The sequence below is a fragment of the Erythrolamprus reginae genome, chromosome 9 (genome assembly GCF_031021105.1).
Source record: "Erythrolamprus reginae isolate rEryReg1 chromosome 9, rEryReg1.hap1, whole genome shotgun sequence".
Taxonomy (NCBI): domain Eukaryota; kingdom Metazoa; phylum Chordata; class Lepidosauria; order Squamata; family Dipsadidae; genus Erythrolamprus; species Erythrolamprus reginae.
The window spans coordinates 20,826,517-20,853,308 of NC_091958.1; the positions used below are offsets into that span (position 1 = coordinate 20,826,517).

Sequence of the window (26,792 nt, forward strand, 5' to 3'; positions counted from 1 at the left end):
TTATAAAGCCTTAACATAGTGTATACATCCGGAACCGCCTTCTACCGTATGAATCCCAGAGGCCGATAAGGTCCCACAGAGTTGGCCTTCTCCCATCGACCAAACAATGTCATTTGGTGGGTCCCAGGGGAAGAGCCTTCTCTGTGGCGGCCCCGGCCCTCTGGAATCAACTCCCCCCAGAGATTAGAATGGCCCCCATCCTCCTTGTCTTTCGCAAATTACTCAAGACCCACCTTTGTCGCCAGGCATGGGGGAGTTAGGATATTCCTTCCCCATGGCCATTACAAGTTATGTATGGTATGTTTGTGTGTATGTTTGGTTTTTTATAATAAGGGTTTTTAGTTGTTTTATTAAATTGGATTGTTACATGTTGTTTTTTTATCATTGTTGTTAGCCGCCCCGAGTCTGCAGAGAGGGGCGGCATACAAATCCAATAAATAATAATAATAATAATAATAATAATAATAATAAAATACTTAAATAAATATAGCATCCCTACTTCGCGGATTATCATTTACTGTGGGTGGTCCTAGAATATAACACCTGCGATAAAAGAGGGATCACTGTATTGGTCTCTATTGCTTTACAGCACACTTTGAGCAGTTTATGAATCTCAGCATATTGCCCCCAAAAATCTGGATGCTTATTTTACTGACCAAGGAAAGATGGAAGACTGAGTCAACCTTGCGCTGGTCAGGTTTGAACTCCCGGTTGTGAGCAGAGATAGCCTGCAATTCTGCATTCTAACCACTGCGCCACCGTGACCCAAACTGTCCTTTTTGAAATTAAGCAGCCAACAAGTTAATTTATTAACCCATTAACTTGTCTGGTAGCCCATACTACCGTATCGGACTTTTTACTACAGTACTTGTCTATTCATAAAACCTTTTGCTTCTTTTAAAATCTTGTTTATTCATGTCAGAAGCATCACGATTAAAATATGACATACAAAATGCAAGATTAAAATATGTACAAATGAAGCACATCTTGCCCAGACACTGTCGCACATTGTGTGCTGTCACGCTGCCAGGAGGTCAAATGGACTCGGATCAGGACACGAAAGGTACAGCTACTACAATCGCAAGGAACAGAAGCCACAGGGTAGGTCCATTTGGTCAGAGTGTTACTGGATCTTCTTGTATCCATACACAGTCTGTTCTAAGTTTAAAAGCTTAGAATAGCAGATGGAAGAAGGAGTGATTATCTGCTGAGGTAGAACATAATTAGAACTGCAGAAGAAACAAATACTGCCTACCTGCCTTCCATTGGGGACCTTTGCACAAGTCAAAAAGAGGACTGTGAAAATATTTACTGACCCCTCGCATCCTATACGTAAATTGTTTCAACTCCTACCCTCAAAATGACACCATAGAGCACTGTACACTAAGACAACTAGACACAAGAACAGTTTTTTCCAGAACGCCATCACTCTGTTAAACAAATAATTCTCTCACCACTGTTCACCTATTCACTAAGACTGCATTACTATTACTACTAGTCTTCTCATCGCTTCTATCACCCATCTCCACCCATGACTGTATGACTGTAACTTGTTGCTTATAATTTATATTAATATTGATTCTATTCTATTCTATTCCATTCTAGAAAGTAAACATTAGTATTAATAAAAGAGAAGGGGAATTAATCTGACCAGGGGTGTCCCCTACAAAGGAAATACAGGCATCTCTATCAATACCCAGTGCTGGAAGAGCAGGATCCTCAGGCTAGCTGCATGTTAACTTAGTCATACGAGTTAGATAAGTCTAAATCATCAGGTGATGCAGCTCATTACATCAACCACAAGCTGCTCCAAGTGTGAAATCAAGTGAGGATCTGAACTTTCATAAGTCTGAGTGGCAGGATGATGCCTCTTTTTCATTTAATGGTGGCTTAGCTGGAGACTGAAATCAGTCCTTTGATGCTACTTAAATGCAACATAAATTCAGCCTAGCGACGTCTTCATCTTCTTGGCAAGCCACCCTAAAAACTTTGAAGCACTTTCCTTGGGTTCCTAATATCTTAATGACGTTTGTCTTATTAATATAATAGACTGATGGGAACAAGTGATAAGTTAAAGTCAGAAGTCAAACTCATGTGTTTCTTTCTCTCTGATATGTTCATTTTCTATTTGTAAGGAGAATTTAAAATAACAGACAGCTGCAAAACCCACTTCTTCAGTTCCTGGAAATTCTATATCATTTTCTTGCAGGGCAAACTAAACTTTAGATGTCAATAGACCAAAGAGAGAGAGAGAGAGAAGAAGAAGACATAAAAACCAAATCTTTTTTCTCCCCATTTGTAAAGAGCTTTTTCCCAAAAGAACAACTGTCCTTCATACACATTACGTTTTTCCTGTGTCCCTCCAGTGTTTTAAAACACTGTTTTATAGGTCTTCAGTAATAATATGCTGGATGTAATTAACAATTATATTATTTTTTCCTTGCTAATTGTATCCAACTGGAATTTCTTCTACAGCTAACGAGAAACATTGATGGCGAATACAGGGAACGGTGGAGATAAAGCAATTGGCAAAAAACAAGATGCTTAAGTATCATAAAACAACCAGGATCCAAACAGGTGCGAGATAAAGCAATATAAATAAACTGCTCTGTATGCAGCGCACCGCCCGGCAGAGTTGTGTAAAAAATAAATAAGAATTGGATGAAATCACTTTGCTCCTATCCAGAGGAAAATTTAACAAAGCCATTCCTTGTGTCGGCTAATTAGTTCCAACAGCTGGGAAAACATTTCTCAAGTGGAAACTTAAAAAAAAGTTAAAAGTTGTTCTATAAAAATGAAAAACAAAGATGTGATCAGATATACAAAATGCTTCAGGGACTCTAAGTTGTAGTTTCTCTAGCTATTTCCTAACATTTCCAATGACCACACTCCAAATATTTTAAAAGCAACATTTCCATTTTTGCTTATCTCTCTCCCTGTCCGGTTAGGTTACCTAGGGTTTTAGCACTATTGACTAAAAACATTTTCTGCCTGAATCCACAAGGTGACCCTGGATAAGTGGATCTTCAAAGGTTATGGCATCTGTTCTTGTTTTTTTAAGATCAACAGAGTGATCTTCAAATCAGACCATTCCCCTCCATGGTGTGGGAGGGCCAGCCCTACATAACTAGACTTTATGAAGTAAAAAATGAAATAGAATGTGAGCAACCCTTTTATATTTTGTGCTTGAAATGAAATCATGATCACCTTCACTTCGGGCAATTTGACATGACACGAATTGGAAATGGTTTGCCAAAAGAGATTACAAATCCCTACATTCATAGCATTACTACCAGTTCCGTGGGTGTGGTGTGGTGGGCATGGTGTGACTTGACAGGCATGATGTCCCCATTCCCTTCCCACTCCTGGGGTAAGGATACTTCAAAACCACCATCCCCATCCCACCCTGGAGCAAGCCAGAGGTGGTATTTGCCAGTTCTCCAAACTATTAAAAATTTCTGCTACGGGCTTTCCAGAACCTGTCAGAACGTCTTGGATTCTTAGTCTAGGCATCAGAGAAAATAAAAGAAAGACCCAGCCAAGCATCCTGACTCTTTACAAGCCAACCTTGTTGCAACTGAAATAGAAAACAGAAGCTCTAATCAAATTCATCTCCGCTCACACTGCCTGGGTAAACTGCAAATTGAAAGGGCTGCAAAGCTGGTCAAGCCACCATTCCTTTCAAACGATGAGAAATCCAAGAGCTGTTGAAGAGAGGGAAGACAAAAACTGCCCCCATTGAAAAAAACTGCAGGAGGCAATATTAGTTCTGCATAGAGCTAGGCTCTAGTTAAGCAATACAGACTGTATATTCCGTTTTCCATCACTGTTGGTATCGTGGGAAGACAAAAGTAAAAACAAAAAAACAAAACAAGCGATAGCAACACAATCTTTACTGTTTTAAAGGGCTTGTTGAACCCTAATGACAAGTCTAAAATGAATTGCTAATGTAAGAAAGAAACTCTTTTATCTTCAACATTATTCAAACAACATAACCTTCCTTTTTAAAAGTAAACCATGTGTAATTCCTACCTGCTGCTGTATCAAGAGCATCTCCAGGTCTGAAGTGAGCACTTTTTCATTAATTCAAGTACACCAATAATGGTCGAGGACAGGTGTTGAGGTGGGTTATTTGTCTGCAAAATAGAAAAATGAAAAGGTTTATGATGGGCCTTATTTATTTATAAGGAATTTATTTATTTATTTAGCATAGGGCATATCATACTTGGCAATGGTGAAATGCTCCCACCATTTGGGTACTTTTACCCTCTGAGCATGCACAAAAGTGTTCTGTGCAATTGGCAGCATCTGAGTTGGATGGTGGAGCCTCGTGCTGCCTTTGTGACCGGCTCTCCAACGACCGACAGGCATGAGTGAACCAGAAGCATTTCACCCCTGATACTTGGGCTAGTAATATACTGCCTATTAAACATTTCACCTAGATTTGTAGAACCCAATAAAATGTTAGAAAGTTCTGTGGTCAAATACCAATGTTTTGTCTGTCTAACAATTGAAGCACAACATAGTTTATATTAACCATAACCCCTAAATCAGTGATGGTGAACCTTTTTTTTCTCAGGTGCCGAAAGAGCATGGGTGTGTGCTATCGCACATTCGCATGTGTCCACATCCATAATTAGATGCCTGCGGAGGGCGAAAACAGCTTCCCCTGTTTTCAGGCCCTCTGGAGGCTGGAAATGGCCTATTTCCCAATTTCTGGCGGGCCCAGTAGACTCATGTTTCGCCCTCCCTAGGCTCTAAAGGCTTCCCGGGAGAATAAAAATGCTCTCCCCCATTCTGCCTGGGGGCTCTCTGGAAGCCCAAAACAGTCTCCCAGAGCCTCTGCGCAAACCAAAAATCAGTTGGTCGGCAGACACATGCATGTTGGAGCTGAGCTAGGGCAATAGCTCTTGTGCCAGCAGATATGGCTCTGCGTGCCACCTGTGGCACCCGTGCCATAGGTTTGCCATCACTACCCTAGATATATGCCCTCAACTTACAGCCAATCACAATGTGATCTACAGTTTCACATGGGCCCCTGCACAGTCACACAGAGGGAATTATATACTAATATATAGATATGGCGGGGGCCACAGAGTTAGCCGTTCCAGGGGAACGAGGGATCGTTGCTTAATAACGGTCGCTTGTTCTGGCTCTGTGAGCCCAATCTTGGGTACTGGTGGTGAGTGTAACTCTGGCCCTGGGCTCAGGTTGCTGCTGCTTAATGCCAGGTTGGTGGTTAATAAAGCTCTCCTCATCCGGGACTTGATCCTGGATGAGGAGGCCGACCTGGCATGTATTACTGAAACCTGGCTGGGCCCGGAGGGAGGTGTTCCTCTCTCTGAAATTTGCCCAGCCGGGTTTCAGATATGGCATCAACCTCGACCCCAGGGAAGGGGGGGAGGAGTGGCTATTATTGCCAGGGAGAGCCTTTGCCTGCGTGGACTCATTGCTCCGGAAATTGCGGGTTGCGAGTCTCTCTTGATGAAGTTGGACTTAGGGGTTCAGGTGGGCTTATTTCTCACGTACCTGCCTCCCAGCTGCGTGTCAAAAGCCCTGCCTGTGCTACTCGAGGAGGTAGCCGGGTTGGCGGTGGAGTTCCCCGGACTCATTGTCCTGGGGGACTTCAACCTGCCGTCACTCGGCGAAACCTCTGGGTTGGCACAGGAGTTCATGGCCACCATGACAGCCATGGACCTGACTCAAGTAGTACAGGGTCCGACTCACGAGGGAGGGCACGCACCTGACATGGTATTCCTTTCCGAGCAACTGAATAATGGTCTGAGACTAAGGGGCTTAGAAGCATTGCCTTTGTCATGGTCAGACCATTTTCTACTACGGCTTGACTTCCTGGCTCCAATCCTTCCCCGCAGGGAGGCGGAACCAATTAAGATGTTCCGCCCCAGACGCCTGATGGACCCAGAGGGCTTTCAGACGGCGCTTGGGGTTATTCCAGAGGCACTCGTCCACAGTTCAGCAGAGTCTCTCGCAGAGGCCTGGAACAGGGCTGCGGCGGGGGCTCTTGACCGGATTGCGCCTTTGCGACCTCTCCGTGGCGTTAGACCCCGTAGAGCCCCATGGTTCAACGAGGAGCTCCGGGAATTGAAACGCCAAAAGAGACGTCTAGAGAAGCGATGGAGGAAGAGTAGGTCTGAATCTGATCGAACACTTGTAAGAGCTTTTATTAAGACTTACAAAGTGGCGCTCAAGGCGGCAAGATGCACGTACCATGCCGCCTTGATTGCATCAGCGGAATCCCGCCCGGCCGCTCTGTTTAGGGTGACCCGCTCCCTTCTCAACCAGGGGGGAGTTGGGGAGCCCTTGCAGAGTAGTGCCGAGGATTTCAACACGTTTTTTGCTGATAAAGTCGCTCAGATCCGGGCCGACCTCGACTCCAATTGTAAAACAGAGTCGACTGACAATGAGTCAGTCGAGGTGACTGGGGCACGTACTTGTCCACCTGTCTGGGAAGAGTTTGATCTGGTGACACCTGATGAAGTGGACAAGGCCATTGGAGCTGTGAGTTCCGCCACCTGTTTACTGGATCCATGTCCCTCCTGGTTGGTTTCGGCCAGCAGGGAGGTGACACGGAGCTGGGCCCAGGAGATTACCAACGCTTCCTTGGGGAGGGGAGTTTTTCCCACACTCTATAAAGAAGCGCTTGTGTGCCCCCTCCTCAAGAAGCCCTCCCTGGACCCAGCCATACTTAATAACTATCGTCCAGTCTCCAACCTTCCCTTTATGGGGAAGGTTGTTGAGAAGGTGGTGGCACTCCAGCTCCAGCGGTCCTTGGAAGAAGCCGATTATTTAGGTCCCCAGCAGTCGGGTTTCAGGCCCGGTTACAGCACGGAAACCGCTTTGGTCGCATTGATGGATGATCTCTGGCGGGCCCGGGACAGGGGTTTATCCTCTGTCCTGGTGCTCCTTGACCTCTCAGCGGCTTTCGATACCATCGACCATGGTATCCTTCTGCACCGGCTGGAGGGGCTGGGGGTGGGAGGCACTGTTCTCTAGTGGTTCTCCTCCTACCTCTCTGGCCGGTCGCAGTCGGTGTTGGTGGGGGGTCAGAGGTTGACTCCTAGGTCTCTCCCTTGTGGGGTGCCTCAGGGGTCAGTCCTCTCCCCCCTGCTATTTAACATCTACATGAAACCGCTGGGCGAGATCATCCAAGGACATGGGGTGAGGTATCATCAATATGCGGATGATACCCAGCTTTACATCTCCACCCCATGCCCAGTCAACGAAGCGGTTGAAGTGATGTGCCGGTGCCTGGAGGCTGTTGGGGCCTGGATGGGTGTCAACAGACTCAAGCTCAACCCGGATAAGACGGAGTGGCTGTGGGTTTTGCCTCCCAAGGACAATCCCATCTGTCCATCCATTACCCTGGGGGGGGGGGGAATTATTGACCCCCTCAGAGAGGGTCCGCAACTTGGGCGTCCTCCTCGATCCACAGCTCACATTAGAAAAACATCTCTCAGCTGTGGCGAGGGGGGCGTTTGCCCAGGTTCGCCTGGTGCACCAGTTGCGGCCCTATCTGGACCGGGACTCATTGCTCACAGTCACTCATGCCCTCATTACCTCGAGGTTCGACTACTGTAATGCTCTCTACATGGGGCTACCTTTGAGAAGTGTTCGGAAACTTCAGATCGTGCAGAATGCAGCTGCGAGAGCCGTCATGGGCTTACCTAGGTATGCCCATGTTTCACCATCACTCCGCAGTCTGCATTGGCTGCCAATCAGTTTCCGGTCACAATTCAAAGTGTTGGTTATGACCTTTAAAGCCCTTCATGGCATTGGACCAGAATATCTCCGAGACCGCCTCCTGCCGCACGAATCCCAGCGACCGATTAGGTCCCACAGAGTGGGCCTTCTCCGGGTCCCGTCAACTAAACAATGTCGGTTGGCGGGCCCCAGGGGAAGAGCCTTCTCTGTGGCGGCACCGGCCCTCTGGAACCAACTCCCCCCAGAGATTAGAACTGCCCCTACTCTTCCTGCCTTCCGTAAACTCCTTAAAACCCACCTTTGCCGTCAGGCATGGGGGAACTGAAACATCTGGGCATGTTTAATTTATACATGGTATGTTTGTGTGTATGTCTGTTAGTATATGGGGTCTTTTTTAAATCTTTAAATATTTTAAACTTGTCACATTATTTATGATTTGTTCCACGTGTTGTGAGCCGCCCCGAGTCTTCGGAGAGGGGCGGCATACAAATCTAAGTAATAAATAAATAAATAAATAAATAATGCCCTATTTATATACAGAGTACTGGCAGATCGCATGTGAAGTGTGAATCCTACTCAGGATTGTCCATTGCTAACATGGCACCCATTTTTGTGGGGTCATTTAATTTTTTTAAAAAAATTATCTTTATTAAGTATTTACATAAAAAGACAAACACTTTACAAAACATACACCCATTAAAAAAAAAGAAAAATTCAATATATAGAAGTCTATGCCAAAGCTTAAATACAATACAAATAACACAAATGTCAACCATCCTGTTGACTATTATATCTAACAGCCTACTTATAATATTATAAAGCTATCTTAAACTTTTATGTACTTCCTTTTTAGTATACAGTTGTTGATTCATTAGACCTTTTGTATCTATAAATTAAAATAAATTGGTTTTAATAATTTATTTGTTCTTTCCAACTTATTGACTATAGGACTTGTTAGATTACTTGTATATATATCCATTCATCTTCCAAACAGTGTGGATTAATCGGTTATCAGTCATTTTAATTTTAGTACATTTTATAATTAAGTATTTTTTTTTTGTTCAGCCAATCATACCACCTGTTCCAATTTGTGGGGTCATTTAAATGTCTTTCTTTATATTAGAATTACAGAATAAACAGGAAAAAGAATACTATACCATGTGGGATAAATTTTATAATTGGATTGCTGGAAAGAAAGGAATAAGATAATTGTAAATTTTAAAAAAATTAAGAGAAACCGAAGAAACAGTAATGTAACTGTAAATACAGTATGTCTTTAAATCTGTTTTTGTCACATATTGCTTTTTATGTGGTTTGTCTTTTTTTTGTTTTTGTTTTAAAAACCCAAATAAAAATATTTTTAAAAAATAAAAATGTCTTCCTTTTTGCATTGGAAATCAATGTTAAAGTTGTTGGGCAGATGTGCATTCAATTTGTAAGGAAAGGGGCCACATTTACAAGTAAAGAAAAGAGAAAACCATAGAGAAGAACATTTGGTCAACAGGTTTTAAAAACAGAACCACTGACTGCATCCATTGTTGCTGGGGGTTTTTTGAAGAAATTTTATTGGTTTTCAAATATATTTTGAAACAGACAAATAAATAACAATGAAAAGAAAATAAATAAAAAAATCTATCTGCGCCATTGTTCCCATATTTCACAATACTCAGAATCTTTTTGGCTCCTTAATTCCATCCCCAGTTTGTTCATTTCGGAACAATTATATATTTTATTAATTACTGTTTTTTCTGAAGAGGTTTCTGTATTTGCCTTGGACGGGAAATGAACACTCGGACACCAAGCTGGGTAAAATGGGTCACTTTATTAAATATTAACAGAAAGACCTGCAGGGGTCGCTAAATGGGGCGGAGTTTCCTGAACACAACATACTTGGGCAACTCAAATGGGCGTTACTCCATGCCTGGTCAGGGTGAGGCATGCTCCGCCTACTCCCGACCAGTAAGCCACGCCCAGCATGTGGGAGGGCTCGCCTTGCATGACCCGGAACCGGAAATGACGTAGGTGAGCCCCAAGGGCACCCCCTTCACACCTCTCTGTCCGTGGAGGAAGCATGAGTTGTGCAATGGGGGTGCCAATCATCTTACAAAAGATGCCCAAAGGAGAACACACAGTTGCTACTGATACCCTTTCCGCCCCGTTTCTGCCATATAGTGACCAAGAATATAAACATCAAATTGCTGAATCAGAACCTATTTACATACAGATGCACCCCATAACCACAAATCCTTACCCTCGTCCAGGATGGAGTAGGCGAAAAACAATCCGTAGCAAATGCCCAAAGATTGCAAAAATTCCTACTCGGCCCCTACCAGGCGACCTATAAAAAACATCCTGGATTGAGCGGAGGGTGGGTGGGTGTCCGTTCTGCGGTGAGCTCGGGGGGCAAGAGAAGCCGGGGGGGCAAGCAAACCCTGATAAAGGGCACACGCCCCCGCCCCCTCGGCTTTCCCAGAATGCCCGAGCGGCCGCTGATTGCTCTGGGGCGTTCCCGCGCTAACGCGGGGAACGCCCCACAGCTGATGGGGGGAGCCGAGTTGCTTCCCGCCATTGGCAATTTTCGTCCAGGCGTTATTTCGCCTGGCCTCTCATTTTTCTAATATTGGGTGAAGGTAATTCTGGCTGCAGTCATGCTGCTGCAGAAGAAAATCTGGTCAACAGGTTTTAAAAACAGAACCACTGGTTGCATACATTGTTTTTTTAACCTCATATTGTGCTAAGCCATAAACTATGTGTTGCAAGCCACAAAAGCTACCTTCATACCTCACACTAAATCAGAACCATAGAAATCTATAGCTTAGCGTGATGCATGTAATATTTCTAAAACCACCCATCATTTTCTCTTCTTCAGGCAAGCTAACAGTTCCAACTAACTGCATATCCAAAGAGAACTCTCCCCTTATTACCTCAGAAGCTCTCAGAATTAAAGGCCTTCAGAAACCTACCAGGTGGGTGGAATCTTTCAATGATGGCCCGGAGCAGGATATTCAGTTGCTTTTAATATTGGTAAACCTCCTTGAAATCATTGATAAAGGTTGATACATAAAGGCTTCCAATATAACAATATAAAACAGCCCATGCTAAGTCTGGGCCGCCATTTTAATTTCCCTCAGAGCTCCAGGGGGTTATTCAGGTTAATAACACCTGTCATTGATTAGCTCTGCCAGGTGAAAGGCAAAGCAGGCTTTTGGTTCTCCAAAGATTTAAAGGAACCTGGTGCTCACAGATTCACGTATACCCATGTTTTCCTGAAAATAAAAACAAGGTCTTATTTTCTTTTCACTTCCCAAATAAATAAAACAAAACAAAACAAAAACAACAACAACAAAATTATAATATCAGCAAACATTCAGTATTTCTGCATTGCTACATCGGATATTTCATGAAATCCTATAATAATATTCATATTAATTAATTAATGAAATATTTGTATTATTTCTTATAATCACAAAATCCCTATTCAAATCATTCATATTTACATATTTATATTCTTTATTTTACTGATCTTTATGTATCTTTTGTGATCTTTTTATTTCTGTTTCTTAACTCAATCCCTCTGTGCCATTCTGCCCATATTTCATAATACTCAGAATCTTTTTGGCCACTTAATTCCATCCTCAGTTTGTCCATTTCGGAACAATTATATATTTTATTAATTACTGCTTTTTCTGAGGGGTTTCTGTATTTCTCCAATATTGGGCGAAGGTAATTCTGGCTGCAGTTGTGATACTGCAGAAGAACATTTGGTCAACGGGTTTTAAAAACAGAACCACAGGTTGCACACATTGTTTCTTAACCTCATATTGTGCTAAGTCATAAACTTTGTCTTGCAAGCCACAAAAGCTAGCTTCATACCTCACACTAAATCAGAACCATAGAAATCTATAGCTTAGCATGTAATATTTCTAAAGCCATCCATCATTTTCTCTCCTTCAGTCAAGCTAACAATTCCAACTAACCACATATCCAAAGAGAACTATCAGAAGGTCTCAGAGTTAAAGGCCTTCAGAAACCTACCAGGTGGATGGAATATTTCAGTGATGGCCCCCAGCAGGAAATCCAGTTGCCTTTAATATTGATAAACCTCCTTGAAATCATTGATAAAGGGAGGTTTCCAATATAACAATATAAAACAGTTCAGGCTAAGTCTGTAGACCTCCATTTTAATTTCCCTCAGAGCTGCAGGGGGCTATTCAGGTGGACCGTTAATAACACCTGTCATTGATTAGCTCCGCCCTGTGAAAGACAAAGCAGGCTTTTGGTTCTCCAAAGATTTAAAGGAACCTGGTGCTCAAAGATTCATGTATACCTGTGTTTCCCCAAAATAAAAACAGGGTCTTATTTTCTTCCAAATAGGTGCTTGGCTATTTTCGGGGAGGTCTTACTACACTGGTCAACACAAAAAAAAATATCAGCAAGAGTAATGTGTCTCTTTATGGAGTTTGATGTGCTGATTCCAAAAATATGCTTAGTTTTGCTCTATCACATAAAGTGTCTGATATAGAAGCATTTATGTTATTACTTTATTTCTGATATGTAGATTACAGTTTTCTTAAAGTTGCCAGTATATTTCTTATACCTTATAAAGTTATAATAATGATGCTGCTACGTGGAAACTATACCTGCTATAGAAAAACTATACATTTTAAAAATCAGAACAAAAAAATGATTCAGAAAACTATAAAGTCAGCTGCGAAGAAGATTACAAAAATATTTTTTTGTAAACCTGTGTTACTGTTTTCTTATTGCTGCCAGTATATTTCCTGTACCTTATATAATGATGCTGCTACATGGAAACTATAACTGCTACAGAAAAACTATATACTGTATATATATTTTTGAAATCAGAACAAAAAATGATTCAGAAAAGTACAAGGTCAACTGCCATTATTACAAAAATATTTTTTTGTAAACCTGTGTTATTTTTTGTGGGTGCCATTTTAATTTCCCTCAGAGCTCCAGGGGGCTATTCAGGTGGACCATTAATAACACCTGTCACTGACTAGCTCTGCCCTGGGAATGGCAAAGCAGGCTTTTGGTTCTCCAAAGAAGATTTAAAGGAACCTCCTGCTCACAGATTCATGTATGCCTGTGTTTCCCATATTATTTTTCCAATATTGGGCGAAGGTAATTGGCTGCAGTTGTGATACCACAGAAGAACATTTGATCAACAGGTTTTAAAAAGAGAACCACTGGTTGCATACATTGTTTTTTAACCTCACATTGTGTTAAGCCATAAACTATGTCTCGCAAGCCACAAAAGCTGGTTTCATACATCACACTAAATCAGAACCATAGAAATCTATAGCTTAGCTTGATGCATGTAATATTTCTAAATTCCTGATTTTCTCTACTTCAGGCAAGCTAACAATTCCAACTAACTATGTATCCAAAGAGAAGTCTCCCCTTGTTACCTTCAGAAACCTACCAGGTGGATGGAATATTTCAGTGATGGCCCCCAGCAGGAAATCCAGTTGCTTTTGTTATTGGTAAACCTCCTTGAAATCATTGATAAAGGTTGATACATAGAGGTTTCCAATATAACAATATAAAACAGTCCAGGCCATAGTTCCCTCTAAGCTGAACAGTGAGCAATCACTCACTTAAATATCATCATCAACTCAGAGTTTTCCAAACCTGCCCAGAAGCCGAGGGGGAAAGAGTGAGAGGGAAGGAGAGAGAGAGGAAGAGAGGAAGAGAGAGAAACAGATAGAAAAAAAGAGAGGCAGGAAAAGAGAAAGAAAAAGAATGGGAGTAAGGAAGAGAGAAAGAAAATCAAAATCTAGTTTGAAACTAGCTCAACTATTTAAGTGGCATTTTGATATTGATAGAGTTGCCCTATTATGAGCTCACTGTTATAGACACACAGTACAGTATTTTATTTTGAAATTCTCTGAGGCAAAACAGGGTGGGTTTTTTATTTGTTTGTTTGTTTGTTTGTTTGTTTATTTATTTATTTATTTATTTATTTATTTATTTATTTATTTATTTATTTATTTGTTTGTTTGTTTGTTTGTTTGTTTGTTTGTTTGTTTATTTATTTATTTATTTATTTATTTATTTATTTATTTCTGTGCCACCCAGTCCCGAAGGGACTGCAGCTCAGACACTATACTTTTCCACCCCCCCCCCCCCAAAAAATTAGAGGGAACACTGGTCCAGGCTAAGTCTGGGCCTCCATTTTAATTTTCCACGGAGCTCCAGGGGGCTATTCAGTTGGACATTAATAACACCTGCCATTGATTAGCTCTGCCAGGTGAAAGGCAAAGCAGGCTTTTGGTTCTCCAAAAGTTTAAAGGAACCTCGTGCTTTCCCCGAAAATAAAAACAGGGTTTTATTTTATTTTCACCTCCCAAATAAACACTTGGCTTTATTTTTGGGGAGGTCTTATTACACTGGTGGACTCAAGACAAAAAAATCATGAACAAAATTGATGTGTCTGTTTTATGTATACTGCTCAGAAAAATAAAGGGAACACTGAAACAACACAATATAACTCCCAGTAAATCAAACTTCTGTGAAATCGAACTGTCCACCTAGGAAGGAACACTGATGGACAATCAATTTCACATGTTGTCAGCACATTCAACTTTGTACAGAACAAAGTATTCAATAAGAATATTTCCTTCATTCAGATCTAGAATGTGTTCTTTGAGTGTTCCCTTTATTTTTTTGAGCAGTGTAGTTTGATGTGTTGATTCCAAAATATCCTTAGTTTTGCTCTATCACATAAAGTGTCTGGTATAGAAGCATTTTTGTTATTACTGTATATGTGTACCTGTATATGTGTAGGTGAATGATACGTATCAATCTGAGTGGCAAAAGATTAGAAGAAAATTTTAAACTTTTTTTAAAAAAGAAGCATTAAGAACATATCAGGAGGAGCAGGGTAAAACCAAGTTCAGTAGATATTTAAAAACATCTCCTCTATCTTATGACAGGACCTTTTTTTAACAGTTTACAGCCACTGGTGTTGTGTCTATAGATTGCTAAGCCTTATGTTGATTCCTTTTATCTTTTTATATCCATCCACCTTTGCTATTGGTCAAAGGCCAACGCTCAGCTTAACATCCCCAGAATTATACTTGTCTTTGGAAAAAAAAGTTACTCCTCTCCTCTGAAATATTTTTCGAACTTCAGGGTGGATTGAGGAGGGGTTACCCAGAAATCCATACTTCGCATAACACATTATCATATAGCATAGTTTTAATTTGCTATGGGAACATTGTATCCTATGACTCATCCTTTATGGTTTAATTTCCAGTGCAGAATCTAAACAATTGTGACATCTTAAAGCTAATTGTGATCAAGAAAATAAGGCCTAACTATATTTCTGAACCCAGCCGTTGTCAACACATCCAGATGTCACACAAAAGCATCATTCAGAATGATTGGCAGTGTACCATAAGATTTTATGCCTCTTTCTTCTTTGATATGGCTGCAAGGAACAATTCCGAAGCATCCGGTTCCATTTTATGTTTCCATTTGTGAATTTGATAAGTTTATCCAGCTTGCTGAGTTTTGGTTAGCATCAACGAAGGCTTGCGTGAAATAAGCTAGCTCTGCCTCAGAGGTTATGAATATGATTTATTTAAATAAGTCATTCTTGACATTCACTACAATTTAGGACTCGTTTGAAAAGGGATGCAAAGAAAGAAATGGTCTGAGAAAACAGATTAGTTTGAGATTAGTTATAAGTCACGGTCCTTTCTATAAGTCCTTTTTCCTGTAAGAGCACAGGAGACACCATGTGTGAGTTTATTTATTTAGAAAATGTATAACCTACTCCTTCACAGTGACTTTAAGTACTTGCAAACAATAAAGCACATTGTAGAAAAAAATTAAAAAATTAAAAGCAATACCCCCCTTCCCATCCCAGTGGCAAATCTATCTATCTATCTATCTATCTATCTATCTATCTATCTATCTATCTATCTATCTATCTATCTATCTATCTATCTACCTACCTACCTACCTACCTACCTAACTACCTACCTACCTAACTACCTCTCACTGTCTGTCTGTCTGTCTGTCTGTCTGTCTGTCTGTCTGTCTGTCTCTATCTATCTATCTACCTACCTACCTACCTACCTACCTACCTCTCACTGTCTGTCTGTCTGTCTGTCTGTCTGTCTGTCTGTCTCTATCTATCTATCTATCTATCTATCTATCTATCTATCTATCTATCTATCTCTATCTATCTATCTATCTATCTATCTATCTATCTATCTTCTATCTCTCTCTCTGTCTCTCTCTCTAGCTAGCTGTCCATCCATCCATTTGTTTGTTTGTTTGTTTGTTGTTTTTTATATGCCACCCAACTCCCAAAGGGCTCTGGATGGCTTCCAAGGAATAAAAAACAATACATAAAAACAGCATTAAAAACATTGATAAAACCCAGCCAGGCAGCATACATACTCCTAGAAAATCTAGGATCCCATTCACTCAACAGTTCTAGGCCTGCTGGAAGAGCCAGGCCTTCACGGCTTTACGGAAGGCTGGTAAGGTGGGAAGGGTGCAAATCTCCGGAGGCAGTTGGTTCCATAGAGCCGTAGCCCCCACAGAGGAGGCCCTTCCCTGCGGACCCGCCAACCAACATTGTTTGGCTGACAGGATCTGTAGAAGGCCGACTCTGTGGGCTCTTATTGGCCACTGGGAGGTGCTGTATCTGATGGGCTCCATCCTCCTCTGTGTTCCTCAAGCCGTCTGGCAAGATCTCTGGGGTCTTATGAAAGGGTGTCAAAGTGGGATCCAGTCTAATTTTTGAAGGGATGATATTTCTGTGTCCCACCAGATGTACTTTTTAAGGGAACGGGACCTGCAATACTCTTTGCTCTAGTTAGTAGTTGGTTGGGTGCAGGGGTAGGTTCCAAATTACCTTGCTGCTGGGTCGCTTCCTCTGGTGGCTCACAATAATCACAACAATTAAAAACAATATAAAATGTGACAATGATAAAAACAACAAATACTGTAATACAAAATACATAAAAACCTCCAAAACTAGGCATACACTCTGAGGCCTGCCGGAAAAGCCAGGTCTTAATGGCTTTCCAGAAGACCGGTAGGATGGGGATAGTACAGATCTCTGGAGGCAGTTGATTTCAAAGGGTCAGAGCCACCACAGAGAAGACCCTTCCCCGTGGCCCCACCAGCCAACAATGTTTGGCAGGTGGGACCCAGAGAAGGCCAACTCTGTGGGCCTTTATTGGCTGTTGAGAGGTATGAGGCAGAAGGCGGTCCCGTAAATAGTCTGGCCCTGAGCCATATAACACGTGTACAATGAAAATAAAAATAGTGGAAACATTACTGCCCCATGTAGCATGCCACCAAGCAAAGATAGGATTATTGGCCTTGTGCAACTGGCTGGCAATGCCGGTTAGGTCCCACAGAGTTAGCCTTCTCCGGGTCCCATCGACTAAGCAATGTTGTTTGCCGTGACCCAGGAGAAGAGCCTTCTCTGTGGCGGCCCCGGCCCTCTGGAACCAGCTCCCCCCAGATATCAGAGTTGCCCCCACCCTCCTTGCCTTTCGCAAGCTCCTTAAAACCCACCTCTGTCATCAGGCATGGGGGAATTGAAATTTCCCTTCCCCCTAGGCTTATAGAATTTATACATGGTATGCTTGTATGTATGAGTGGTTCTTTAAATTGGGGGTTTTAAGATTATTTTTAATATTAGATTTGTTTACATTGTGTTTTTATACTGTTGTTAGCCGCCCCGAGTCTTCGGAGAGGGGCGGCATACAAATCTAATAATAAATAAATAAATCTAATAAATAAATGCCATTTTCTCTGCGGTGTCCCGATTCAAGACTTCAACCATCCAACCTCTCTAGATCTCTGATTTAATAATAATTTATTAGATTTAGATTTCTGATTTCTTCATCCCCAAAGATGGGATGTGGCTGTTTGCACAACCACATCCAGGTCACACTAAGCTACAGTTTAGAAGAGGAATACACAGGACCTTTGTGTACGAACGCACACATATTCTGGAATGTTTCGAGGAGGAGAGAAAAAAAACCCAGAAGTTCTTTTCATTCCTTAAACACCAGAGAGTTTCCAGATGAGAAATCACTTGTAAAAATCAAGCTTGGGGTATGGGTGGGAAGCTGCTTGCAAGTCTTGAGCACAGCAATGTCTCTTGGCTTAGTTATTATTTCAGTTGTTTCTGTGTAAATAATAATTATTAATAAACACACTTTATTCCTTTTTGCCAGAAAATGCCCAAGGTGTGTAAAAATAATTAGAATCAATAAAAGAGTGAAATGAATGATAATAACAGCATGACACACAGGATGACCTAACGCGGCAGAGAGTTAATAAAACATACCAGAACAAATGTCGCAATTACCTACGGAGCAGCAACTGACAAACAATAATATCCAAGCGGTGTGCAAGGACGTTGATGTTAATGGGACATGTCAAGAGCGCTGAAATGCTTCCTGCCGATTTTGTAGTGGGTTAGGTCAGCTTGGTGCCTTCCGGATGAGTTGTAACTACAACTCCCAGAATGCTTAGCAAGTAGTAATTAGAACGTCTATCACAGATTAACAAGAACACAGATTAACAGAGTTGGAAGGGACCTTAAAGGTCATCTAGTCCAACCCCCTGCTCAGGCAGGAGACCCTACACGGTTTCCAACAAATGGCAGTCCAATCTCCCCTTGAAAGTCTCAAGTGTTGGAGCTCTCACAACCTCCAAAGACAAGCTGCTCCTCTGGTTGATCGCTCTCACTGTCAGAAAGTTCCTCCTTATTTCAAGGTTGAATCTCTCCTTGATCAGTTTCCATTTCATTATTCCTTGTCTGGCTTTCTGGTGCTTTGGAAAATAAATTGACCCCCTCCTCTCTGTGGAAGCCCCTCAAATATTGGAACACTCCTATCATGTCTCCCCTGGCCCTTCTTTGCCAAACTAGCCATGCCCAGTAAAACATACAAAGAGCCAAATCACTCTTGGTATGTTTCAGTTTCCAATCCCCTAATCCAGTGATTTTCAACCTTGTTTGAGCAGCGGCACATTTTTTACATTTATGAAACCCTGGGGCACATTGAGCGGGAGGGGGGGCGGCTAAAAAAAGTTTGAACAAAAAAATTATCTCTCTTCCTCCCCTTCGCTCTATTTCTTTCTCCCTCCTCCTTCCTCTTTCTCTCTCTCTCTCTCCATCCCTCTTTCTTTCTCTTCCTTCCTTCCTCTCTTTTTTGCTCTCTTTCTCTCTCCCTCCCTACATCCCTCTATGTCTCTCTCTCTCTCTCCTTCCCTCCCTCTCTTTCTCTCTCTCTCTTACTTTCTTTCTCTCTCTTTTTCTCTCTTGCTTTCTCTCTCTCTTGCATTCTTTCTCTCTGAGCTTCGCGGCACACCTGACCATGTCTCGCGGCACACTAGTGTGCCACGGCACACTGGTTGAAAAACACTGCCTAATCATCCAGGTTGCTTCCCTCTGCACTTTCTCTAGAGTCTCGACATCTTTTTTTTTTGGTAGTGTGGTGACCAAAATTGGATGTGGTCTCACTAAGGCATTATAGAGTAGTATTAGTACCTCCCTAGACCTAGATTGTATCCCTCTATTAATGCAGTTTAGGATTGTATTGGGTTTTTTTGGCTGCTGCTGCACACTACTGGCTCATGGTTAGCTGAATTTCCACTAATACTTTCGCCAGACCAATCCTTGAATACAGCTCATCTGTCTGGAACCCACACCGCATTTCGGACATAAACACTCTAGAAAATGTCCAGAGATTCTTTACTAGAAGAGCCGTCCACTCCTCCACTCGCAACAGAACACCCTATGCAACTAGACTTACAATTCTAGGTCAAGAAAGCTTAGAACTATGTCACCTTAAACATGACCTAAGCATAGTCCATAAAATCATCTGTTGCAACATCCTTCCTGTCAACGATTCCTTCAGCTTCAACCACAGCAACACATGAGCACACAACTGATACAAACTTAATGTAAACCGCTCTAAACTCGACTGCAGGAATTATGACTTTAGTAACTGAGTAGTTGATGCATGGAACTCACTATCAGACTCTGTAGTATCATCACCTAACCCCCAAAGCTTTACCCTAAGACTATCTACTGTTGACCTCTCCCGATTCCTAAAAGGTCAGTAAGTGACTTCTGTCCCTTAATCCTAATGTTTCTTTTTTACTAGTATCATGTATATAAATATTATTATATGTTTGTATACCACCAATAAGTACTTGACGAAACAAACAAATAAATAAAATAGTCACTGCTACTGAGTGTGGTTACACCAGTAGTGGGTTGCTATCAGTACGGATAAGGGCACTCAGCTTCACGTCTCCAGCATGCACGCACGTCTCTGAGCAAGATTTTCCTTCTGCGCATGTGGAGGAAGAAAAATCTCACAAGGGGACCCAAGCGCACACGGGATTTCAGCTATTTTTTTGCTTCTGCGCATGCCGCCCTTCTCCGCAGACTCATTAACCATTGCTAATACTTTAACAATGGTTAAAGTAACTCAAGGATTCACTTAACAACTGTGGCAAGAAAGGTTGTAAAACAGGTCAAAATCCACTTAAGAAAACAATCAATTTTTTAATTGTTTAGCAACATAAATTTTGGACTCAATTGTACTTGTAGGTTGAGGACAACCTGCATATTACATTGAAGAGTCTGGTCCCCCTCCAGCTAACCCACTCACAGCCTCTTCCCAGAAGTCCCAGGACTCTTAAGTATCTGCAGAAATTTTTTAGGAACATATGTGCAAGGACATCCCCAAAGGATGATGCTGTTTATAAAAAATAGTGGTTAAAACATGAAGAAAGAAAAGTGTCTTTCTGCTGTTTATTAACTTCAGCTAACTATTGATGGACACGATAAAACATCCTTTTTATATGTTACCAATAAAGAAAGCAAAATGAGATCCAACCAGCGATGGCATTATGAGCTACACATTGGTTTCATTTAGAGCATCAGATGATTTTTTTCTTTTCTTTTTAATCCCTTCCTGTAAAAGTATTATGCACAGGCCCCATTCCTATCTGATCGTTCTTTTTAATGTTTTTCATAAGGAAACCACAGTTAATTTTAGATAATAGTTGCAGATAATCACAAATTTGTGCGTTTCTTGAATGCCTTAGATCTGAAGGTTGGGGACTAGGGAAAGACAAACCCTTTGGAAGAGAGGGTGGTTGGTTTTTATTTTTATTCTTTTGGTTTTTTTAAAACAAAACTCTTTTCTTTTAATTATCAGCTGCAGGGTGAGAGGGGGTGTTCTTGTCCAAAGAAATCCTCACGCTATAGACATTCTGTCTCCTCCTCTCGGGACTGAGCAAAAGTCCCTGCCTGTTTACTCATCCCTCGTTGAGTTCCATACCCTGAGTAATAGTCAAGTGGTTAACCATCAGGTGTGCCAGAAAAGATGGTAGAGAATGAGATTGCAGAGAAGGTTTTCCAAGGTTGGGCCAAAAGACATAATGTCGCAGGAGCCGACACCTGGAGACCTCCTTTCTGAAGCTCTTGGAGTTCTGTGAAGGGTGGATTGTCTCCTTATCTCTGGTCCTTTCTTGTACCGCTGGAATTTGGTGGTGCTCTATTATCCCCCTGCCCTTTTTTTTAATGCAAAGAATAAAGTAGATGATGAAGCTTTGGGGAGCCTTATCTTGAGCTATCAGAAGTGGCAGAAGAGAAGCTGAACCATTCAACCCTACCCAGTCTCATTATGTTAGGTTATGTCTAGCCTCTCCCTCAAAACCCTCATTATAGTATATTAAAAGGAAAAGGGTGTTTGATTGTGGTTGGAGTTATCTAAGCAAGTATGTTTACTACTTAGGAAGGGGAGAAAGAGAGGAAAACCCCTTGGCTTTCGGTCCTGGCATTAAAGTTAGATAGTAACTCTGGAGTCAGACGCCTGTCTGTTCTCCCCTATCAGACAAAAAAAAAAAAAATCTGTTCCTTATTGTCTCCAAAATCTGGGAAACTATTTGGTTGCAACTAGGAGTATCGCCTGCACTTTCTACGGAGTGCGGTCCTAGAAATCTGCTAGGGTTTTTTGGGTTCCGGGGGGGGGGACAGTGTGGGATGGCGTCCCGGTAGGAAAAATTGAGCTGCGTGCACATTCCGCGTCCCTGACGTGAAGCAAAAAATCACCGAAAATTGGGGAAATTTCGCACACGTGAGCATCCTCATGTGAGATTTCGCTTCCTGCACATATGCAGAAGGCAAATTTATTTATTTATTATTTTATTTTATTTTATTTTATTTTATTTTATTATTTTATTTTATTTTATTTTATTTTATTTTATTTTATTTTATTTTATTTTATTTTATTTTATTTTATTTTATTTTATTTTATTTTATTTTATTTTATTTTATTTTATTTTATTTTATTTTATTTTATTTTATTTTATTTTATTTTATTTTATTTTATTATTTTATTTTATTTTATTTTATTTTATTTTATTTTATTTTATTTTATTTTATTTTATTTTATTTTATTTTATTTTATTTTATTTTATTTTATTTTATTTTATTTTATTTTATTTTATTTTATTTTATTATTTTATTTTATTTTATTTTATTTGTATGCCACCCGTCTCCGTAGACTCGGGGCGGCTCACAACAAATCTCATACCGGTGTGCATATGCACATGTAGGGGATGTGGAGCCAGTAATGGGTCCACCCTAGTACAAATGGGATCAGCGATCTGGTAGGATCGCTGGATGCCGGTGTGGTGTGTGTGTGTGTTCGTGCCTGTCTGTCACCGGAGAGTCGGTCACAAAGTCAATCACAAAGCCTCCATCCACCTGCATGGATGCCGCCATTTGGATTATTTTACCCCCCGTGCATCTGCAAAGCCTTCTGGGCATGCACAGGGGGTAAAAGAACCCAAATGGGCAGATGGATGGAGCCTCGCACTCTCTTTTTGACCGACTCTCCGATGACTAACAGGCATGAGCGAACCAGGAGAATTTCACCCCTGCAGGTGGGGATTCCTTATTGCCGCTGCTACCGGTGCTGTTGCATGCTTCGCTTACCTTTCCCTACTGGTACCGGGATCCAGAGGCTGGTGCATGCAAGCCTGATACATGTGCATGCGCCCCCACGTGAGACTTCACTTCTGTGCATGCACAGGCAAGATTCCGGCAATTTTTGCCCTCTTTTTTTTTTTTTGCTGGAGGCTCCCTTCACAACCGGCTCTCCGATGACTAACAAGCACAAGCAAACCGGGAGCATTTCACTCCCGGCCAGTTCCACACGTACCTTTTATACAGGGCTAACAAGGAAGCCTGCTTGCAGCAGAAGTGTAAGGATCTGAAGGGGAAATTTGTGCATTTTAATCCAAAGGCCTAATTCCTTCCAGATAATTAAGTTACTGACCCTAATGAGTGTTTGAGATGGGAGGCCCTATAAACTGAATTGAATCAATCGATACAGATAGATCCAAGTTTACAGCCATAATTGTAAAGTTAAGCAAGTGTTTGTTAAGTGAGTCAGAGTCTGTCTTTCTTTTTTTCAATTGCTAATCCAATCATAATGGCTGTTAAGTGAAACACCTGGTTATTAAGGGAACCCGTCTTCTTCCCCACTAACTTTACTGGGAAGGTTGTAAATGGTGGTCACGTGATCCTGGGATCCAGCTGTTTTAGATCCATGCCAATTACCAAGCACCCAAAATTTTGATCCTGTGATTGTAGGGATGTTGCAATGGTCGTATGTGGTGTGAGCACTGGGCATTAAGTTCCCTACTCCAGTGCCTTTGTTAACTTTGGATGGCCGCTAAGCAAGTTGTTTTAAGTTGAGGACTCCTAGTCCATAGTTCTATCATGGAGCTGGATTCTCCGCTGCATCTGGAACCTCTGCCTCTGAGGGCTACCCTCCGTGGAATGCGCAGGAGGCGATACCCCCAAATGCAACCAAATAGTCTTCCAGATTTTAGAGAAAGTAAGAAAGAGACAGTTTTGGTCTGATGGGGGAAAAACAGGCAGGTATCTAATGCCACAGTTCAGTGGTGGGTTGTAAATTATTTTGCTGCCATTTTGAGTTCATGCTCATGCATGCGCGGAAGTGTCCTGGGTGGGTGGGCGGAGCATCCCACTGCTGGTGCTACCAGTTCTACGAACCGGTCCAAACCAGGAGCAACCAACTGCTGCTCCAGTTAGAATCCAACTTTAATACCAGTTGGTCCTTCAACTCTTGCTTACTTTAACATTTCTCATATGGGAAGGTAATGTATCTTTTCCAAAATCTTTTTTTGCCTAAGCTGAATGAAAAAAAGCAAAAATGAATGAATGAATGAATGAATAAGTAAGTAAGTAAGTAAGTAAGTAAGTAAGTAAGTAAGTAAGTAAGTAAGTGAATGAATGAATGAATAAATAAATAAATAAATAAATAAATAAATAAATATGTGTTCCTATGTCCTCCTGATAATTGACCAGATATACTTTCCTCCTGAAGGCAAAAACCACTTAAGTGTGGGGCAGTTGCTAACTTGCTAGTCCAGGTTCAGTTCCCACTCAGCCCTCAAAACTCCTTCGGTGACTCTGGGGCTAGTCCCTATTTCTCAGCCCAACCTATCTCACAGAATTGTTCAGGAGGAGGAGGAGGAGGGTGTAACTAATACCTTGAGCTCCAGGAGGAAAGACAAGATACAAATCTAGCAAAAACAACAGAAGACACAACACCCCACAAATATAGTTTAAGCAAAAGTCAAATGGCTGAACAGCTGTTGAAGTCCTATAGCAGTGATGGGGAACCTATGGCACAGGTGCCACAGGTGGCACGTGGTGCAATAACTGCCGGCACGCGAACCTTTGCCTTAGCTCAGCTCCAAACGTGCATGTGTCTGCTGGCAAGCACAGAGGCTCTGTGAGGGTGTTTTTGGCTTGCAGAGAGCCTCCGGGGGGATGGGGGAAAGCATTTTTACCCTCCAGGGTAGCCTTTGGAGCCTTGGGGAGGGCAAAATACAAGCCTACTGGGCCCACCAGAAGTTGAGAAACAGGCTGTTTCCAGCTTCCAGAGGGCCTCCGAGGGACAGGGGAAGCTATTTTTGCCCTCCCAGGCATTGAATTATGGGTGTGGGCACTCATGCATGCATGATAACCTGCACACATGCTCTTTTACACCTGAGAAAAAAAAGGTTCGCCATCACTGTCCAGACTGCACTGGCTGCCAATTGGTTTCCGGATGCAATTCAAAATGTTGGTTATAACCTATAAAGCCCTACATGGCATTGCACCAGAATATTTGCAGGATCACCCATGAGTCCCAGCGACCAGTCAGGTCCCACAGAGTCGGCCGTCTCCAGGTCCTGTCAACTAGACCAGTGATTTTCAACCTTTTTTGAGCCATGGCACATTTTTACATTTACAAAATCCTGGGGCACACCACCAACCAAAATGACACTTTAACACAGTACATATTTTATACACCATCAGGATAGACATAACCAGCTGAAGCTGAGGCCTTCATCTAGTGGTGGCAACATTTACCTCCAGTCCTGACCAGGATTAGAAATCGGGACCATGGGGGGGAGTAGCAGCTTCAACTACTTGCCACAATGGCGAGTGCGAGGCAGCCCCAGCGGGGACCTTCCTGGGTGTGGATGAGAGGTGGCCTGCTATTGGTTCATTGCTAGTGGTCGGCATAAATCCTAGAAGCTGATTGGTCAGCGAGCATTCCCATGTGCCTCCACTCTTCCTGTTGCTGATAGTTGGAGGGCTTGTGAGGGGAATGTTTATGTTCGGAGGCGGCTGGCCTCTGCGGGCCGTATCCAGCATGCGGGCCGTAGCTTGGGGACCCATGTTTAATTTCTCCATGGCACACCTGACCATGTCTCATGGCACACTAGTGTGCCACGGCACACTAGTTGAAAAACACTGAACTAGACAATATCGTTTGGCGGGACCTAGGGGAAGAACCTTCTCTGTGGGGGGCCCAGCCTTCTGGAATCATCTCCCCCAAGAGATTTGCACTGCGCCCACCCTCCTCGCCTTCCATATGAATCATAAGACTCATTTATGTCACCAGGCTTGGGGCAATTAGACCCTAGCTCCCTGGCCAACGAATGTTATGTATGGTTGCTGTTTGAATGGGTAGGACTGATTTTTAATATAGTTAACTATTTTAGAGTAGTTTATTTAATCTTACTTAATTGGATTTAGCATATTGTACTTCATTGTTCTTTTTTATATGTTGTAAGCTGCCCCGAGTCCTCGGAGAGGGAAGGCATATCAATCAATCAATCAATCAATCAATCAATCAATCAATCAATCAATCAATCAATCAATCAAACAAACAAACAAACAAACAATCAATCAAACAAACAAACAAACAAACAGTAAGTAAGTAAGTCCTATAGAAGTCCTATGGAAGTCCTATAGAAGTCAAATAGATCTGAGGCAGAAGCACCTGACAAGATAGAGCTATATCCAAATTGATATATTAACAAGAGATATGATTGTGCCCTTTTGCTGCAACTCTTGGGTGGGGGAGAATGTTTTTGAGAAAAGCTGACCTGAAAACATCTGGCAGGACATTCAATGTCCAGTCAACTCTCATTGTCTAATAGTGTGTGTATTCTCTTGATAGTCCCGTGTCTGTGCAGATATATATGGAGGGTCAAGGCAAGTTCCCTTAAGTCACTTCCACCTATTCTTTGGGACTTGTAGGAAAGCTATATCTTGGATAGAGGCAAAAGGGTGATTCCTATTCCTTTTTCCTCTAGCTCTTCTCTACTTATCTCACTTTTCTTTCCTCTGTTATGTTTACTTCCCCTGGCTGCCCTTGCCTATGCTCAAAAAGAAGTAGAAGGCCCTCATTCACAGGTCTAATTCAAACTTATTTCTCATTCATCAGGGCTGAGATTTAGATCTAATTCCTTTATGGTCATTGCTCCCTGTGTGATGGGCTAAAATGTATGGACTGTGCAGCTTGCCCTTGCTTTCTGAATCTTCCTACACGGAACGTGACATTTGTCGAAGGATGAAAATGTGCAAGGAATGGATTTTATTAATTGGGTTTTCAATTGTTTTTTAAACTGTTTTTGATATTGATTTTTGCTGTAAGTCCCTCGGGAGTTGGGTG

The 26,792-nt window shown here is 41.9% G+C and overlaps 1 long non-coding RNA gene across 2 annotated transcripts in view; it reads right to left on the reverse strand.

The window, feature by feature from the left end:
- The window catches only part of LOC139171923 (uncharacterized), a 429,008-nt gene extending 417,056 nt beyond the window's left edge, over window positions 1-11,952 (reverse strand). The window contains exons 1-2 of one of the 2 annotated variants that reach the window (XR_011559818.1): window positions 11,758-11,952; window positions 4,033-4,136 (exon numbers count right to left, since the gene is read on the reverse strand). This is a non-coding gene — a long non-coding RNA (uncharacterized lncRNA). Of the gene's footprint in view, window positions 1-4,032; window positions 4,137-10,685; window positions 10,860-11,757 lie in introns of those variants that run through there. The other variant, XR_011559819.1, reaches the window with a different exon arrangement.
- Between the last annotated feature and the right edge of the window lie 14,840 nt (window positions 11,953-26,792).